Source organism: Sciurus vulgaris, assembly GCF_902686455.1.
Source record: "Sciurus vulgaris genome assembly, chromosome: 2".
Lineage (NCBI taxonomy): Eukaryota > Metazoa > Chordata > Mammalia > Rodentia > Sciuridae > Sciurus > Sciurus vulgaris.
In genome coordinates, this window is record NC_136462.1 from 2,146,988 (window position 1) to 2,159,598 (window position 12,611).

Genomic DNA, 12,611 nt, shown 5'->3' on the forward strand with positions numbered 1-12,611 from the left:
GATGAGCTGGCAGCCCTGGGGTGAGGTGCAGGGGCAAGGTGTGCCCTTGGCCACGAGAACCCAGTACGGGGGCACTGGGAGCCCCACGGCGGGATAGGCTGCCTGCAGGGTCTAAGGAAAGGAAGGACACCGTGAGGGTCTTGAGGTCCTGAGCTCGAGGTGGGCCAGGTGCTTCTGTAATCACCGAGGGGTCTACTGCTGCCCAGGGCTGTGCTGTCGCTGCGCCTGAAAATCAGTCGCAGAAGCGGGAGGAAGCCTGATTCACCTTCCCCCAGGTCCATCTGTGGGCCCCAGGTGAGTGGGCCCCAGGTGGGAGGGGTCCGAGGGCCATGGTCCTCCTGCCGGCGGCAGCCCCCTTCCCGTGCCCAAGGTGCCCTGGCTTGCTCGAAGGCCTCGCTCTGACCTCACCCACTGGGTTGCCCTGCAAGCAGGCCACCCCTTGCTGCCTGCAAACCCACAATTAGAATCGGACCCCGGCACGTCCCAGGGGTAAGTACCACCCTGGCTTGGGAAGGGAAGGCTCACCGTCCAGAGCACTGGCCGCCTGTCCTGGGGTGTGGGCAGCAGGACCTCTAAACAGGTCGGGGAGTCTAGCAGGCTGCGAGCTCCCACCAGAGACTCTGCATCCAGGGTCTGCAGCGGAAGGAGCTGGTGGTATGGCTAGTTCTCCTCGGCTGGCTGGAGCCTCAGTGGTCACAATCGCCTGCCTGGGAGGCCGGGGGCCGGGGAGGGGACGGGACAGCTGCTTTCCCAGCTGGGCCCCAGGGGACCTCAGGACACTGGCCTCACCAGGACTAGGAGGGGAGTGTGGGCACCCGGAGAGCTGACCTCACTCTAGGCAGGAGTGAGCGGGGCCGCGTCTGCATGTGCTTCCCCCAGGGGCTCCTGTGTTGGGAGCGTGGTGCTCAGCACAGCAGGGTTACCAGGTGGGGCCTGCGGGAGGTCCTTAGGTCGAGCTGCCCTGGGCAGGGGCTCACACTGTTCTCGTGGGGTCCCTCAGCCCCTGGCACCTCACCCGGCTTCCTGTCCTGCCACGTCATCTCTCCTTCTTACAGGTGCTTCTGCCAGGAAGCCATCTGCTGTGATGAGACCCCAGGGGGCCCTCACCTGAGCCAAATCAATGGGGCTGCCCAGTCTTGGACTTCAGCCTCTAAAATTGTGAGTCAAATAAACCTCTTTTCTTTATAAGGTACCTAGATTCAGATATTTTCATCATAGTACAGAGGGAGATGCTGATATAGATATGGGCTCCCTGGTTGCAATAGGGATAGTGGACAGATTTTTTTTAGAAGATAGTAGAGAGAAAACCCAAAAACAACTGAATTTGAACACCAAAAGACAGAACTAATAGACAAATATAATAGCTAATTCCTTGGGGGCAAATCAAAATAACACAGAAACAGTTAGAAAACCCAATAAGGGAAAGAAGAAAGTTAAAATACACAAAAGAAGAAAATAATCAAAAACAGAAAAAATTGTAAGAAAACACTGAATGCCAAGCAAATAAATCTGGTTCAAACAGATGATTTCTAAGAATAACATATTATAATGAATAATTTTTTTAAAAAAATATATATTTTAGTTGTCATTGGATCTTTTATAGAACCCAGGGCCTCACTCATGCCAGGCAAGTGCTCTACCACTGAACCAAACTCCAGCCCCTTAATAACCTTAATTAAATAACAACGGATGCCTGAAGAGATTTAAAAGCCCAAGTACACAAGTAAGGCAGACCAATTTTCAAAGAGACTAGACTATATTCCAAGAATCCTGTGTATTTTAAGGCAAAAGTAACTACAATACTACCTAAAGTGTATGGAATACAGAAAACCAAGGGAATTTTCCCATTTTAAAATACTTGTTGAATAATATTGACAATAAGACTCTAAAAATGTAGCAACATAATGTAAAATTGAAGACTGATCTGATTAACATAAAAGCAAAGAAATTAATTAAAACATTAGTAAATGGGATCAAGCAACACATCTTTCAAAAATCACTCTCTGAGACTAAGTGAGGCTTACTCGTGGAATGCAAGGATGGTTCATCACTGGGGAATGTTTTAATATAACTCATCACACTGACAGACGAGAAGACAGAACTGGGGATGTGGCCCAGTGGTAGAGGGTCTGCCTAGCATGCACAAGGCCCTGGGTTCCACCCTCAGTTTACCAAAAAACAGGAAAAATCAGAAGACAAAAGTAGTACTAACATCTGCTCAGATGCATGAAGAGACATTTGATAAAGTTTAACATGTATTTTCTTTTGTTGGGGTAAAATTTGCACATAGTCAAATGGACAGCACAAAAAAATTTTAACTCTTTTTGCGGAATTGCTTGAAAGCAAGTTGCTGACCCAGTGCCCCACTGCCGCAGCACTTCAAGAGGCAGCCTGGCTAGGACGGTCCCCTCTGTCATCAGAATGTGACTGTCAGAAACAGGACTTAACTCAAAGTGTGTCTGCCCTGGCCCCCTCAGCCCTGTGGGAACTGCGTAAGCATGGGCAGTCCTTCCCTCTGCGGCCAGGGCCGCCCGTGGCTGTCCTTCCGGCATTTTCTCTCTCCTCCTGGCTTTCACGCTCTCTCTTCCTGGCTTTCTCTCTCTCTTCCTCTCGTTTTCTCTCTCTCACCCTGCAGGGAGACTCTCTGCCTGTCCACTGAATACAATCTCTTGCGTGAGTTCCCACGTCTGGAGTGGTTTCTGGGTGCTTTCAGTTCCTATCTGGATGTCCACTTCCTTTCCTAGATTTGGGGAGGTTTGGGTCATTAGTTCTCTGCACGTGAATTCTAGTCCTGTCTCTGGTCCTCCTGGGACTCCTTAATGCATGCATTGACCCCCTTGATAGTGTCCTCTGAGTCCCTTTTGCTTTCTTCACTCTTTTCACCTTGTTTTGTCTTTTTTTTTTTTTGGTACCAGGTATTGAACCCAGGGGTGCTTAACCACTGAGCTGCACCCAGCCCTTTTTTGTAGTTTTTTAAGAGAGAGGGTCTTGCTGAGTTGCTCAGCACCTCACTAAGTTGCTGAAGCTGGCCTTGAACTCACCATCCTCCTGCCTCAGCCTCCTGAGCCACTGTCAGCACCCTGCCTGGGTCCCCTGATCCTCCCTCTGCACTGGTCCTATCTGCTGTGAAACCCTTCCAGAAAACCTGTGTGTCCAGTTACTGTGCTCTGCAGCTCCATGATTTCTGTTTGGTGTTTTAAACTATTTTCTCTTTGTAGAAATCCTCACTTTGTTCAAATATTGTCCTCTTGACCTCAGTGAGCAACTTTAAGACAGTTGCTGAATATTCTGTCAGGTAAATCATACAACTGTATCATGAGAGTTCGTTTCTAGAGATTTCTCCTGTCCCTTTGTTGGGAACTTGCTTCCCTGTTTCTTTGTTTTCCTTGCTTTTCTGTGTTGGTGTCTTTATATTAGACCAAGTAGGTATCTCGGTTTTTATGGACTGGTCCATTCAGCACAAGACTGATTACAGCCCAGTCCGAGATCCAGTTGCTCCAGCTGTCAGCTGCCTTCGGATACCCAGGGCTTGCAAGGTCCTGCCAGTCCTAGCGAGGGAGCTGAGGCTGGTCCTCGTGCGACACGCAGGGACCTGGACGGCTGGAAGCGGCATCCGACTGGTTCTTCCCGAGGGCTTCTGCCCCTCTGCTCTTTGCTCAAATGGTGGTTTCTTCTCGCTGTACTCAGTACACCAGGTCCGTCAGCACTCAGAGACAAGCTGGACACCAGCCAGTCCTCGGGGTAGCTCCTGGACATGCTGAATGCTGGACACACAGACCACCTTTCCCTCCCCATGGGGAAGTGGGGAGTGTGGGCTCCTCCCAGCCACCTGGCACTGTTGAGGAGGGGGGTTCTCTCAAATGTTCCTGCCAGTTTGATGTGGATGGGCCCAGATTCACTTGGGTGCAGAGACTCTTACCTGGTTCTGATTTCCTCACAAAGGGCTCTCTCTGACATTTGATGTTGAACTGGTGTGTTCTTGGGAAAGCCAGGCCCAGAGCCCCCAGTTCCACTCTGTGGTTGTCACCCCAGGTTGGTTCTGTGCTTAGTGAGTCTCCTTCGCTTTGCTCTTAGTCCTATAGGCTTTGGCTTAATTCTGGAGGCCAATTCCTGCTACTCACCACAGCCTCTGGGCTTTGCCCTAGCAACCCGAAAGGCTTGGCCAGGCCTGTGCACTCCAGCCCGTGGGGATGGTGAGGCAGTGGCCCCGGGCGGATTCTCTCCTCAGCCCTCAGCCCACAGCGGCTGCTGTCTGCAGGACGTTATGGAGGAGCTCCCTGCCCAGGTGCCCGGGCCTACGCTGGGATCCGAGCAGAGCCCCAGGCAAGCTCCCGCGCCCCCAGTCCACATGACCTGGTTTCCAGAAACCCCGCTCTGCCCAGTACAGCTACTGCCACTGCCCTGGACTCTGCTTGTCTTCACACGCCCCTTGTGGGGAAGCCTGGGGTAAAGTGTGCTCTACTCCTCCTCCACTGCCCTCTCTCCCATCCCTGCCAGGGATGAGGCTGCACATCTGGGCCATCTGCAGTTGCTGTGGTGGGAGGGTGACTATAAATCCAGCTACTCTGCCTGGCCAGGATCCACGTGCACTTTTTTTTTTTTTTGCGGTGCTGGGGATTGAACCCAGGACCTCGTGCTTGCAAGGCAAGCTCTCTACCAACTGAGCTTTCTCCCCAGCCAGCTAGACGTGCACTCTTGACAACGCTTTCTCAACAGATGCCATACATTCATGTCAGCTCCACAGCGGCTCCCATACCCCACGGGGAAGATGCCAGAAGCACACCCATTAGGTGAAAGCCAGGAGAGTGTCTTCTACCATACTGTCACTTAATATTCATGCAACTGGAGAAGGGAGAGAAAGGAGGCACTGAGAACAGGAAGAAATGCAAGATCACGTTTTCAGATGATACCATCAAATCCCTACAAGTCCAAGAGGATCGGCTTAACTTCTATCACAGACACATCTGAATTCTTGCTGGGACGGAAGCAGCATAACCATCGGCATCTACACAAAAAGTCAATTTGTTAGCAGGAATGACCAGAAAGAGGCCATTTAGCACAGCACCCAGAGTCACAAATCCCAGGGGAAACCTGGCGCGGAGGCCCCACACGGAGGCGCAGAAGCCAGTTGGGCCATCTCAGGACAGCGCAATCCGGCTCCTGCTCCAGGAATTTCTCCTCCCCTGTGCTTCCGGTCTGCACTGCCCAGAGGGGATGGTCCCAAAGGGCCAGCAGGGCTGGCCACATACATCATGCCACACTACCATCAGGGACTGCACCGTCATTAGCTGCAGACAGCCTTGGACCCTGCGGGAGCCCAGTGGTCAGTGGTCAGTGCCTGACCCGTGTAAAAGGAGGGTGTGTGGCCTGCACGTTAGCAATGTCTCGGCTTTGAGTAGAAGAAACCCCCCGCAGAACGCGACGTTAACAAGCAGGCCTCTCGCCCCTGCTGGCCCGTGAGGAGGTGGCGTGGCCCTGCCTCAGCCGCTGCACAGGCTGTTCCATTCCGAAGCAGGTTGGCATTGTCCTGCAGCCTCGCGGCCTCCTCCCTGCAGGAGAACGGCCTCCTCCGCAAAACTCCAGGCAGCACAGCTGCAAGCCAAGGGGTGCCATGCTGGCTGGGTGCCACGCGTCAGGAGAGTTAGACGGATCCCAGCCAAGGGGCGAGACAGCCGGGACGCATGGCGCCGAGCCGCTCGGCTGCGTGTGCCACGCTGTGGAGGCCGCGGAAGGACACCGAGGGCACTGCTCTCCCGGCTGCCCGCGGTGGGGAGGCGCTACTTTATTCTATATTGTGAATTTAATAGAATAGAGTCTGTTATGTACAAGTAAATAAAGTAGAAAATTACTCAGCCGTAAAGAAGAATGAAATTCTGGCATTCGCAGGTAAATGGATGGAGCTGGAGAAGATCATGCTAAGTGAAATAAGCCAAACCCAAAGAACCAAAGACCAAATGTTTTCTCTGATTTGCGGACACTAATTCACAATGGAGCGGGTGCCGGAGAAGAATAGAGTTACTTTAGATTAGGTAGAGGGCAGGGAAGACAGAGGAGGGGATATGGGCGTGGGAAGGATAGTAGGATGAACCCGACGTTATTACCTGCGTACAAACGTAACTATACGACCGGTGGGATTCTACACCACGTCGAACCAGAAGAACGAGAAATTATACTCCTTTATATATGATGTATCCAAGTGCATTCTACTATCATGTCTAACTAAAACAAACTAAAAAATAGAAAAATCAAGAAAGAAATTAGGACAGAAGCAGGGTTTTTTAAATGCCACATTCAGAAACTTGTTTTTATGTATAAAAAAGTACCAAATAACCTTTAAAGGGGAATTTATAGGGTGAATTACAAAATACAGCATTTAGTCCTAAGGAAGTCCCTGCCTTCTAAAATGCGTGGGATTTGTCAAAACAGCATTGGTGACAATTAGGTAGCTTTGAATGTGTATGTTTATCTGAAAATAAGAAAAACTGAAAACAAATAGACCAAGGCAAGGAGCAGCAGAGACAGCATAGAGTTAATAGAAACACAGGAGGAAAATAATAAAACAGGGGAAAGCCGAGGACAAAAGGTAAAAATAGGAATCCTGAAGAAAATTCAAGCTGATTGTCTGAAAAGTTTATTTCCAGCCTGACAAGAAAAGAGAGAGGATAAAACCTAGGACAAAGGGAAAGGAAACGCCACCGCCTGAGAGCATTAACCGTAGGAGGTTTTTTAAAAAACACTTTCATTAGTTGTTGATGAGCCTTATGTATTTCCTTGTGCGGCCCGCTGAGAACGAACCCAGGGCCTCACCCTTGCCAGCCACGACCCCAGCCCGGTGGGAGGTTTTTGTTTGTTTTGTAAAGTGTATACCAAGTTCTTTCCATCCTGCCCAAGCAACGGGCAGCGGCGCCACAGTGCGGCACAGGTGAAGGCCCTGCCTCCAGAAGCAGCGGCAGGAGCTGGGGCACCAGCTGCAGCACGCAGCGCCGTGCCTGAGGCTCGCGTGGGGAGTCTCTTCTGGGCTCTGAGCGTGGCACTTGCAAATGGAGAACCACTGCTGTCACCACCAACGCATCCAGCAGCCAGCGGGTGCGCACCGCCACCCCAGGAAAGCAGCGCGCCGGTCAGAGCGCGCCCTAGCGGCGGGGCGGAGTCCCGCTATGCACAGCCCCGGGCCGCAAGAGGGGGCCCCGACGGCTGCTGAGGACGAAGGCACGCTAATCAAAAAGAGATCAAAGAAAAGTCAAAAGAAACGTGATGGAAGGAAGAGGAAGACCCAGGGCAGCAGCCTTCCCGAGGGCAGGTCCAGGGCCGGCGTGCAACCTGGCAGATGGCTGCGTAGCGGGTGAGGAGCCTTCTAGAGTCCATCTGAGGACAGTCAAGGTCCGGAGAAGCAAGACCGTCCTCCTGCGGCCCGTCCAGCCTGCGTGACAGAGGTGCCGATGGTTCTAAAACATAAAGTGTGAACGGAAACATTTGAAAATCCAGACAAAATGCACAGACTCTCAGAAAACTAAGAGGAAACTGAGACAAGAAGCAAAACCAGGAGAGTCTGATCATATGAAAAGTCAGAGTAGAAACCAGATCCTCTCAGCACACTCGCCGCGCCTCCCAAAGCCCCAGCCCATCAGGAGTTCCAGGCGGCACTTACCAAGCCCTCTGAGGACAGATGATCCATAGGAGAGATGAGTCATTCCTGAAAGAGAAGTACCTGGGAGGAAAGCGTCTGACCACCGCTCACAGCTCCCTCCGAGCCGGGGAGGGAAGCTGGTGAATTGTAAGCCAGCTTTATTGATGAGCATGAATTAAACGATCTTAAAGTGGTAGCTACCCAAAACCCAACAGAGTACTAAGGTCACATAAATCTATCTCAGGAACACCAGGAGAATTTTAATCAGAAATTTTAATACAGAAGCTCACTGGGGCGGGACTGGGGTTGTGGCTCAGTGGTTGAGCACTTGCCTAGTGAGGCACTGGGTTGGATTCTCAGCACCACATATAAATGAATAAAATAAAGGTCTATTGACAACTAAAAAATATTTTTGAAAAAAGAAAGAAACTGGGTTCAAGAAGAAAAGTAACATAATCATTACATTGATGCAGGATGAAGTATTGGTGAAGTTTAATCTATGCTGATGGCTTAAAAAATAGAGAATGCAAACCAAATGGAGTTTTCCAACTGAATGAGGTCTATTTCCTGTATACTCGTGGTCATTGTCACAATGACAGGGACACTGTCAGGGTTCGCGTTAAGTTGGAAAATGCTCACGCTCACTGTTCAGCATCATCCTGGCCAATGCAACAAGACAAGAAAAAGAAATCAGGAGTTCAGTAGAGGAAGGGGGATACAACTGTATTGTCATTCCTTTTTAGGTAAGGTGATGACTTACACTGAAATATCCAAATAATCAACAGATCAATCAATAATTAGCACTAATCAGAAGTCAGCAAGGTTGCCCAATAAAAAAAGCCAATGACATTATTTTAAGCCACTAAATATATAATGGGAAGAGATGCTATTTTCAAACAGAGCAAAAATCATAAAATATTTGGAAATTGAGTATGGAATCCACAAGTCCTCAATGGGAGAAAGCAAAACAAACAACCAGAGATCTCTCTACAAGCCTCAACAGGAGGCGGCACTAGACAGCAGCTTCTGCCTGCTGCTGGCCGGGGGCCAGGCTGGGGCGGCACTGCTGGTGCACTCTGGGCCAGGGTTACCTTGGCCATGCATGCTGGGTTCTGCTGCCCAGATTCCTGTGGCTTTGGAGGCCGAGAAGAGGCACTGAGTAGCAGGGCATCAGCCTCCAGCCCCTCTGGGTCAGCCTTTGACCCCAGCTGGTCCCGCTGGAGTGAGCTGCCCTGGCCCCTAGCACCCCACAAGTTGGGCCTAGGCCCTGCCTATCTGAGGTGTGGAGGCCCGGCATTCCCCCAGGATGTCCTTCCATGCTGAACCGTGTGGCTTAGAGGACAGGACACCCTGGACCCTCTGTCTCTCATGCTTGGTCACAGGCCTACGCTGGTGTTCTCTGCTCAGCCCTCCGTGGCCTGAGCACCTAAAACATTGAGTGGTGACCAGCTTTGCCTAGGTTCTTCCCAGTCCATCAAGTGGGAATGCTGGGGCATGCTGGAGCATGCCAGCTGCCTGGCTAAGCTGAACTGCTTGGTTCCTGTGTGTGTGCCTGCGTGTGTGGAGGAGGGGGCCAGGCAGGGAGTGAAGAGCCAGCCCTTTGCTGAGCCAGGAGATGGGAGGTGTGGAGGGAACAGGTCCAGGGGTCCTCCCATCCACTCACCACTTGGCTCTGCATGTGCTGTGTGACATCAAGCCAGTTGCTTAACCTCCCTGGTGTGCTATGTCCCTTCCACAGGCCCTGTCCCTGCCCGTGCCCAGCTCTCATTCTGCAGGCCCTTCCTGAGGGCTCTTTCTGCCATGGTTTGGGTTGGAAGATGAAGATGGTGAGGGTCTGGGATGGAGCCAGGGCAGGCAGAGGCAAAGGCTCTCAGCTGGTGCCTGCGCACTCAGGTCAGGGGGCGGAGAGGAGGGCATGGGGCTGGGACAACATGCCAAGAGCATGTCACAGGGACATAGGGCCTGGGGCTCTTAGAGGAGGGGCAGGGGGGACAGCGTGCAGTGCAGAGAGCTGACTTCCAGCACCAGGCCTGCCACTGAGGGGCCAGGCAGAGAGGGCAGCTGGGGTGGAGCAAGGGTCCAGTGAGGCTGTGGCCCAGGAGGAGCGGGCACTGGTCCTTGGGTACTGGGGGCCTACGGTGGCCTCTAAACAGAGGAGAGACTTCCTTGGCAGCTGGAATGCAGAGGGTGTGGACAGCGGGGACCACGACTGGGTGCTAGGTGGACAGCCGTCTAGGAGGTGGGTGTGATGGTGGAGAGAGGAAGCAGCATCCCCCGGCTTGGGCTCGGGGGTAGAGTGCCTTGACGGAGGGGTTGTGGAAAGATGAGGGCCTTGGGGTGCCGCTGGCGAAGGGCCTGGAGGCCAACTGGAGACCCTCATTGGTGCTTAGGAGTCAGGACTGGGAACAGAGGTGTGGGAGGCCCCAGCACTGGGAGGGAGGCCAGAGCTGGGGCATCCATGAGGAGACCCAGGAGGAGAGATGCAGCATGGGAGAGGCAAGAGGCGGTGGGGAGAGGAAGACCGTGCAGGGTAGAGAGGTGAGGGGGACAGCCTGAAGCTCAGGTAGCACCGGAGGCAGGCAGACCCCACGTGGCTGCGAGGACACAGACCGGGCCTGGGGGAGCAGGGTCACGGCAGGCCAAGGGGAGCTGGGGTCGGTGCAGGAGCTCCAGGACCCCTGGGTCTGCCTCTGGAAGGTGACACGGACACAGTCCTGGGTGGCACCTGCTGTCCAGACAAGCCCTTGTGCTGCTCTATGGTGGAGGCTTTTTATCCTGATCCAGAAGGACTGGCACACGGGGCCAGGGCCGGGGCTCACACCTGCACCTTCCTTCCATTGGACCACAGGTGGGTTGGTTAAAGGGCTCAAGGTCTGTTTGAGTTCATGGAAGGTGCGAATATGAAAGTCAGGGGTGTACCAAGCTTCTGGCAGGAAGGCACTCTGGAAACTTAGCACCAAAAGAGAGGTCACAAGGGAACCAGAGGAAGAAGCCACAAAAGGAAAGCTGGCAGAACTGACTGCACACGCAGGGACCCCACGGGGCAAACTCCCAGCATGGTGGGGAGCAGGTGCGGCGGCAGGTGGTGGGCAGCCTCCGTGCAGTGGGAGTTAGTTAGGACCTGCAGCCGCAGCCCCGGGCAGAAGGCCAGCAGCCTCTGACCAAGTTTCCGCATGGAAAACCAAAGGACGTCTACACAGCAGCTCTCCAGCAAGCGGGAATATAGGGCCGGGACCTTTCCCTCTCAGGCCATCAGCAGTAGGCAGCCCCTATAGCCACCGAGGCGTCACCTCCCAGCACAGACAGGGTGTGCCGACTCCAGGGGTCTGGCATGGCATCTGGCCTCTCTGTGGGTGAGACCAGCAGGGGCCAGGCAAGGGGCTCCACGCTCAGCAGGGACATGGACCACTCATCGGAGCCTCCTGGGGCTCTGGGCCAATCGCGGGAGAGGTCCAAAGCAGGTGTTTGCGCTCAGAGGTGCCTGGCAGACGTTCGCGCTCTGTGTTTTCCAGTAAATTTTTAAAGTTAAGCACCGTTTTCAAAGTCAGTCAGCATAACCAGATTAGTCAGCTGGTATCTGTGACTGTCCGCTGGTGGGGTGTGAAGTGGGCTCAACTTCTTTGGTCAGCTCCTGAGGACATGCATCAAGTGTCCTTGCTCCAGCCAGGTGCAGTGGCCCACACTTGCAATCCCAGTAACCTGGGAAACTGCAGATTGAGTTCACAGCCAGCCTGGACAACTTAGCAAGACCCTGTCTCAAAATAAAATAAGAAGACCTGAAGATGCAGCTCAGTGGTAGAATGCCCTGGGTTCAGTCCCCAATACCAAGAAAAAACAAAACAAAAAACTCCTTACTCTAAGAAATGGTTTTACTGGGTCAATGTGCAAGGAATAGATGTGATTCTCATCCAGAATTATTTCTAAGCAGAAACCTGGAAAGCACTTCAATATCAACAACAGGGGACTTATGAAGTAGCTATAGGTCCACTCTTAAGATGATTACAGACCGTAAAGCATGCTCTCACTGTCTGCTGTGATGATATTTCCCCAACTCAATCTTGACCCTGCTGCTCCCCTGCTCAGACACCTTCCATGGCTCCCCACTGCCCTCCTGACCATGCTGGAGTCCAGGAGCCTCTCCCTCCAGCCTTCTCTTCCTGGTGAGGTTCTCACCAAGCATTTCTCACCTTTGCTTCCTGGCACCCTCTGCCTGGCATGCGGACCTGCTGAGGACTCAACCCAGAGCCCCTCCCCAACACACTCTACTCCCCAACACACGCTCACTTCCTACTTCTTCCTCCCCTGTGCCCCACTATGCACATGCCCCCCACCTGTACCTCCAGTTATTAGGTCCCCTAAGGAGCGTTGGCCTGTCCTGTGCCAGACCTGGGTTTGGGGTGCAGAGGGGTCAGCAAGGGAGCTGCGCTGCCCTTTTGGGAGTCAGGAGGCTCTGCCAATACGAGTGGCCCTGCTGGAAGTGAACCTGGGCTAGGGATCAAGCCCCTCAAGGGCGCAAAGGGCCGGTATCTTGTCCGCACGCATTCCAGGGACTTGTGTTTGTTGATTGACTGGAGGGCCAGGAGGAAGGGCCAGGAACACACACGAGCCCTTTCTAGGCCTGGTGGGGAAGCTTCGCCACTCACTGCGGGCTCAACAGTGATCTCGGTCCGTTGCCTGCCGGGCCACTGACAGCGGCAGTCGACTCCCTGGGGACTCGCCCCCAGCCCCAGGCTAGCCAAGTAACCCTCTGGGGCCCTGCCGTCCCACCCCGGCAGGCCGGTGGTCGCAGCCGTCACAGGGGCTCGGGACAGCGTCCACGCCTCGGGAAGGGACCCTTGCTCTCCAGGCCGCAGCGCCCCGGTCTCGCCAGGTATGCGCAGGGCGCAGGGCCGGCCGCGACACGCTCGGGGGCCGCGCACAAAGGCGCATTCTGCCGCCGCCGCCAGCCCCGAGCCCTCCACCTTCGGTCCGCGGATGGCCTCGC

At 53.6% G+C, this 12,611-nt stretch overlaps 1 long non-coding RNA gene across 1 annotated transcript; it reads right to left on the reverse strand.

Annotated features, from left to right (window-relative positions):
- Positions 1-7,302: 7,302 nt before the first annotated feature.
- LOC306653006 lies at positions 7,303-12,611 on the reverse strand. Its single transcript, XR_013761610.1, has 3 exons — positions 12,271-12,611; positions 7,649-10,974; positions 7,303-7,445 (listed from the first exon to the last, which is right to left on the reverse strand). It is a non-coding gene; the product is annotated as an uncharacterized lncRNA (long non-coding RNA).